Source organism: Talpa occidentalis, unplaced genomic scaffold (genome assembly GCF_014898055.3).
Source record: "Talpa occidentalis isolate TD23 unplaced genomic scaffold, MPIMG_talOcc4v2.1 talOcc4.9, whole genome shotgun sequence".
In the NCBI taxonomy this organism is placed as follows: Eukaryota; Metazoa; Chordata; class Mammalia; order Eulipotyphla; family Talpidae; genus Talpa; species Talpa occidentalis.
The window spans coordinates 19263411-19270396 of record NW_023605305.1 but is presented as its reverse complement, the minus strand read 5'-3'; the positions used below and the strand labels follow the sequence as shown (position 1 = coordinate 19270396).

Here is a 6986-nt window from a genome sequence, read left to right as displayed (position 1 = left end):
CCTTTGTTAGGAGACTTTTCAGCAGGTTTCCACCCTCCTGCACGTTATTGTAATAATGTTGGGTGTAAGGATTTGCTGGGCTCGCGAAGGGCACCCAAGGCAGAAGCCAAGAGCAGTCACTCAGGCAGGCGAGGGATGGCTGCTCGTGGAAGGGCACGAGGCACAGAGGGGCTGGGCCTCCCGTGCAGGGAGCGGAAAGAGTTAAGCTGAAGAATAATTATAAAGGGCCCTCGTGTGCTCTTCTAGGGCGCTGGGAGGTTTAAGGCAGAGCCACACAGCTTGCAGCATGCACAGGAAAAATAGGCCTGCGAAGCTCGTGGGGGCGGGATGGATGGAAACCCTCCCGTCCTCCTCAGGATGGGAAGCCCAGGGCTGGCCTGGGGCCGCGCGCGACGGGGCGGGCTGCGAGGGCGGGATCCCGGAGACAGCCGTGCGGGGGAGTGGGCGCACTTGACCTTGACGGGAACACGGAGGACGCGCGGCCGGACCCGCCTCCCCTCCCCTCCCCTCCCCCCCCCCCCCTCCCCTCCCCCCCTCCCCTCCCCTCCCCCCTCCCCTCCCCTCCCCTCCCCCCCTCCCCTCCCCTCCCCTCCCCTCCCCTCCCCTCCCCTCCCCTCCCCTCCCCCGCCGCAGCGGACTGCGGCGGAATCCCGGCCGCTCGCCTGTGCACCCGCCCGCGCGCGCGCTCCGCAGGGGCGGGGGCGGGGGCGGCAGCGTGGTGGGGAAGCCGGTCTTCCCTGGAAGCCCCGAGAAGGGAGCCTGGTCACGTGGCGCCGCCACCAGGCGCAGCCCCATTGGCTGGTCCCGCCGCGGAGCGGCCCGCGCTGCTCGGGTTTCCAGGCGCCCGGCGGCCCCCGCCCCTTGCTGCGGCGCCTGGGCTGGGGTGCGCGGGCCCCGCGACGCGCAAACCCGGGCGGGGGGCCGCCTCCCTCCGCAGTGTGTGCCCGTGCCAGGTCCCTGGCTTCTCGCCCAGGACCTCACTGCCGCTTGGGGGGTGTGATGTCTCCGTGAACACATCCCTTCTCTGTTCTCTCCTGCCTTCCCCCACCTGCCCCCCCTCTTACCTTGCTACCTGGAGGCCGGCTTTGTTCGGACAGGCAGAAGCAGGTTTCTGTTACTTGACACAATTTTGCGGCTTTGGGGAAATCAGTTAACCTGGCTGGAGGTGGGGAAGATGCAAATAGAAATCCCACAGACACCCAAGTCCCACACACCCAAATCCGACCTCATTATCTCCTCCAACTGCCCTTCCTTTGTGTTCTCATCTCTGTGTTTAGCAGAAACTCGAATCCTCTCCAGCTAGCTCTCTCTCCTCCATGAAATCTATGACTGAAACCTATTTACCTTGCCTCCAAAATATTTCTCAAACCTCAATACCCGGTGTTTTTCCTTAGCATTCGTCCTAGTTTGTAAGTGTATGTTTTATTTGTGAAATGGCTTTTCCCCACTGGACTGTAAGAGCTAGGAGAAGAGAGGCCTTGCCTAGGTAGCGCATCACTGTGTCACCAACACAGTAGCAGGCACCTGGTAGGTGCTTAATAAGTGGATATAGCAAGTCCTGTGCTAGGAACAAGGAGTGTGTGGGGAGGGGATGAATTTTGATATGAAACACAGTTCTGTCCTCAAGAAGTCATCCAGGGGCCTCCCCGGTGGTGCAGCGGTTGAGCACTGGGTTGCGAAGCTCCCCGCAGCCTCTGCAGCTCTGGTTCGATCCCCGGCCGCCGGGCGAGGGTCCCACATGGCCCGCTGACCTCTCCTGCCACCCGCTGCTCCCCTCAACAGTGTACTTCGTTAGTCTGCCTGTTCTGGTCCTTGCTCTGGCTCTGGTGAATTCTCTCACCCTCCCGTGCTTCTGACTGTACCCAGTGCCTGTGTAAATAAATAAATAAATCTTAAAAAAAAAAAAAGCAGGGATCAGGGCACAAGATGAGTAAGACTCCCTTTCTACCTTCCCACTTTGACTAGGGAACCCAGTGTGACTATCCTAGATTGTAAGACTTGTGGTATTGGAGGGGTGAGGTGTGATGGGGCAATGCAACTTCTGTAGTCATAAGAGCAGAAAATTTGGAATCCAATGAGTGACTTTCAGGTCAGCATTGCTGTCTTCTGGCTGTGTGACCACAGTCTGTCTTTCTGAGGCTCCATTTTAAAAATGGCAATTAACAATACCATCTCAAAGGACTGTAGAGAGAGATGATTGAGATGGATGAGTGCATTGAATTTTGGGTTTTACAATGTTGGGTGTAGGTGGGTGACCACACCTTTCAGTTTGCCTGGCACAGACCAGTTAACTCCTGTTGAACCACTGCAATTAATAATAGCATTTCCTTTCATTCTCAAAAATGTCCTGGATTTGGAGAGTAGATTGTGTGGTCACTCTAGTAGTAGGTGTGACACTAGAGTTATCTCCATTTCACCCTGGGAACATAAAGGAGGGAGGGAGGTGGGTCAGAGTGTAGGAAGCGGGTGGGGACCCTGGAAATGAACCTGGAAGTATGTATGGAATTACACTAAGTGCAGGGGTAGGAGGGGCATTAACAGGCACAGGGACCAGCATTTGCAGGAAAGTTTGCTAATTCTGGGGATGTTTAGATAACATGTTTAGATAACATCAAGATGAAATGACTCTATTCCAATATGCAGAAAGAGATGAGGCTGTTGGTGGGAACTGTAGAAAGTTTTTGAGCAGGGGTTGACATGAACCCATAACCTCACAAGAGACCACTTGAAGTGCTGGAGACGAAATCCAGACCAGAAAGATAATGAGGCCTAAACCATCCCCTGGTTCTACAAGCCCTAGGAGGTAGACAGGACTTGGATGTGGAGATTGGAGGACAGGTCAGAGGCAAGAGAGCTGCCAGCAGGTAGGGAGGCCATTCACTGAAGTAGGACCAGAAGATCAGGAGGTAGGAGGCAACCCAGAGGGAACCGACAAGGCCCAGTGGCATTCACCATGCCTGACCCAGAGGCAAAGGTAAGGGTGCCAAGAGGTGGAAGTCACAACTGAGATCAGAGGAAGGAGCTGAAACACAGCTCAGGTGACATCTGATTAAGATTAGCTTTCAGAGCAACCTTGAAAGGCAAGAGAAGTCTCAAAAGTAGAGCCTCAAGTAAAGAGAGAGCCAGTTTTGCAATCAGCTTCATTGTACATGTAACTCTCCTGGATCAAAATGTCCCCACAGGCCTCCCTGATGGCACAGGGGTTAAAGACACAGTGCTATCAAGCTATCGCCAGACACTGCAGCATGAGTTTAATCCCTGGCCAGGGAGCTACCCACATGGCAGAGCAGACCTCTCCTGACTCACCCGCTGTTCCCCTCAGTAGTGTATTTCAGTCAGTCTACCTGTTCTACTCCCCACTCTATCTCTGGTGAATCCTTGCACCTCTGGCCTGTACCCCAGTTCTTGTACATACAAATAAATAAGTCTTTAAGAAAAAAAAAATTGTTTGGGCTTAAGCCTGTTCATCTTGGGCTGCTTTTTCTTTTTTTTTTTTTAATTTATTTATTTATTTTTTCATTTTTTTTTATATTCCCCATACAATTCCAACCCCCTTATTTTGACCCCAATCCCTCCTTTCCCTGCCCCCCCCCATAGTGTGTCTCTGGTTCATATTGTTTGTTGATTTCGATTTTTTTCTTTCTTATAATTATTCTTTTTCCTGGTCCCTGATTTAGGTGTTCTAGATTCCTGCTATGAGTGAGACCATCCGGTATTTTTCTTTTTCTTTCTGGCTTATTTTGCTGAGCATGATCCCTTCCAGCGCCATCCATGTTGCTGCAAACTTCATGTGTTTATCTTTTTTTTTTTATCATTTTTTTTATTTTAAAGATTTATTTATTTATTTATACAAGCACTGGGTACAGTCAGAAGCGCAGGAGGGTGAGAGAATTCACCAGAGCCAGAGCAGGGAGCAGAGCAGGCAGAAGGACCGAAGTACACTGCTGAGGGGAGCAGCGGGCGGCAGGAGAGGTCTGCGCGCCATGTGGGACCCTCCTCCTGTGGCAGGGGAGCAGCCGGGGATCGAACCGGCACTGCAGAGGCTGCGGGCAGCTTCGCAACCCAGCACTCAACCGCTGCGCCACCGGAGAGGCCCTTTATCTTTTTTGATGGGCTTCTTTTTCTTGCACTCAGTGGAGCCCTAATACAGGAGCCCTAATACAGCCCTAATTCTTGCTTCTGTCATGCATCCTTTCAAACACTCTCTACTCCTGCTGTGCAGCTCACACTTCCTAAGACCAATCCGTAGTTTGTGCCCTATGCCTGTCCTTAAGTTTAGAATGTCCTCTCCCCTTCTTACAACTTTTCAATTTCAACTCATCCTTGAAGACCCAGCTTACAGGGTTCTCCTCAAGAAAGCCATTCTTGTCCACCCTATGCAAGGGTGGCTGCGTCACCTAGTATTTACAAAGCCCTGCTTTCTTGTCTGTAACCCCCATTTGACAGTTTTTCATCTCCAAAACTAGTGCCTGGTGAAGGGGCTGGCATGAAGTATGTTTACTGAATGAGTGGATAGATGAGCATATTTCTCTTCTTCATGCCATCTCCCTGAATCACTACTGAGTTTCTATCAAGAAGAGGCACAAAGGAAAAAGTGGGAGGACTTGCTTTAGAGTGATGGATTCAGGAGAAAAGAAAATCCCATAGAAATGGGGCCAATGCAAAGTCCAATGGCATTTACAAGAGATCTGTTTTCTGCCAAATCACTGATGGTGGCAGCTTTGTGCTGAGGCAGCTAGTTTGGAACCAGTGCCAAGACAAGCAAACATTTGGTGCAGCGAGCTTTTCAGCAAGTTAGGATTTTGACCGCCATTTCTGTCAGTGGCCAGAGGGAAACACAACTAAAACCCATCAGGGTCTGCCTGGAATCAGGGTCCCCCATCTCCTTCAGCACAAGTCAGACCCACCGAACATGGCAACCCTCTCTCCCACCCTTCATCACCCCACAGGTACACACCTCCTCTAAGCAGGCTCTGTAACCCATCAGGACACTGGACACTGAGAACAGTCAGAGATGACTAGGGAACGGGAGGTGAGAAAATATTGCTTATAAAACACTCCATGGCTCCCACCTACATCTGCCAGTCTCTCTTGCAGTTAAGTTGGGCCTGTGTGACAAGTTCTGATTTACAGTGTGTGAGTGGAAGTAACATGTCATTTTCAGGCTGAAGTATGTAATTGCTGGTACACAACCTTCCAACTCTTTCCCCTGTTGAGTTGATCCTGAAAGTTTCGTGTCAAGACAGTGTAGCCCAGGAATGCAAGGAGTCTGGATCTCTGAATTACCCAATGGAGTGAAGGAGAGTTACTCTGGAGGGTGCCTTGACCCATAGCAGGCTTTCCATGAGTGGGAGAAAAAATATCATTGTTGGGCCTCCCCTGGTGGTGCAGCGGTTTAGCGCTGGGCTGCGAAGCTGCCCGCAGCCTCTGCAGTGCCGGTTCGATCCCCGGCCACCAGGCGAGGGTCCCACATGGTGTGCAGACCTCTCCTGCCGCCTGCAGCTCCCCTCAGCAGTGTACTTTGCTCTGCTCTCCGCTCTGACTCTGGTGAATTCTCTCACCCTCCCGCGCTTCTGACTATACCCAGTGCTTGTATAAATAAATAAATAAATAAATAAACCTTTAAAAAAAAATTGTTGTGTTAAGCTATTAAGATATTTGTGTTGCTTGTTACCATAGCACAGTCTAAGCTCTTCTGACTAATACATAGAAATGAGCTGTTGGAGCCATGCAGGATGAAATTGACTTCCTACTTGAAGAGAAACATTTCCCCTGCTTATAGGACTCTCTGGTATTGCCAAATCTGCCAAATCTAGTGGCCACGTCTCTGTTCTTATCTATCTTGATTTCTCAGGAGCATGTGTCATAATAGACCACTCGGAAACATTTGACCTTGGTGTCTGTGACATCACTCCTGCTTGATTTTTCTCCTGTCTCACAGTCCCTGCTTCTCAGTTTCCTTTGCCGTCCCCTCTACCACTGCTTTTTGTTTTTTGTTAAGATTGATTTTATTTATTTTGCGTAAAAGAGCTGGGGTGCAGGTCAGAGGTGCAGAGGATTCACCAGAGACAGAGTAGGGAGCAGAACAGGCTGATCTACTGAAATACACTGGTAAGGGGAGCAGCGGTAAGCCAGGAAAGATCGGCTGTGCCATGTGGGTCAACTCCCTGGCCGGGCATCAAACTCATGCCTCAGTTCCTGGAAATTACTTGATAGTGCTGAGACTTTAACTACCGTACCAGCAGGGAAGCCCCCTCCTCTGCCACTGTTAGACCTCAAGAGTTTGAAGCCTCTCAGAGCGTAAGTAACTGTTTAGAAACTTTCTCATGTTATTTTATTTTTGCTACATAAATTAACCCATTTATTATAGGCTAGCAGTGTTTCAAGGTGGGCCTTCTACTGATCTTTCAATTCCTTCTGTCTTCAGATGATGGATTTTACTATTGTGGCAAAAATGGTATTGCAGGTCTAGGCACCACCAACCACTCTTCATGCGGGAACCACAATGTGAGATTCCTCCCAGTCTGTCTCTTCATTTTGATTTTGCCACAGAAGGAGCAAGTATACTTGGCACGCTGGCTGGTTTCTATTTTCTTCACCATTTTCCAGAGGGAGGCCCCGTAATGTGTTTTGTATTTATCAATGATTCTGATCTTCTTGGTGTGATTTCGACCTTCTTAGGGTGTTTAGCCACATGGCTAAACCCAGAGAGGAAGAGTTCTCATGGTTTTAACCACCACCCATGAAAAAGGCAGCTGGTTACCTTTTAGTATACCTTTTAGTATTCACTTTACCATTCTTACTTCCTAACAGAGTCCCTATTTTTAGCTGAGCACACTGTACCCATTTAAAGACTACATTTCCCATTATTGCTATGTGACTTTTTTTTTTTTTTAAAGATTTATTTATTTATTTATACAAGCACTGGGTACAGTCAGAAGCGCAGGAGGGTGAGAGAATTCACCAGAGCCAGAGCAGGGAGCAGA

General features: G+C 50.0%; 1 pseudogene; it reads right to left on the bottom strand.

Moving 5' to 3' along the window:
• Window positions 1–6329: 6329 nt before the first annotated feature.
• LOC119236367 (60S ribosomal protein L37a-like) lies at window positions 6330–6671 on the bottom strand (annotated as a pseudogene).
• Window positions 6672–6986: the final 315 nt, after the last annotated feature.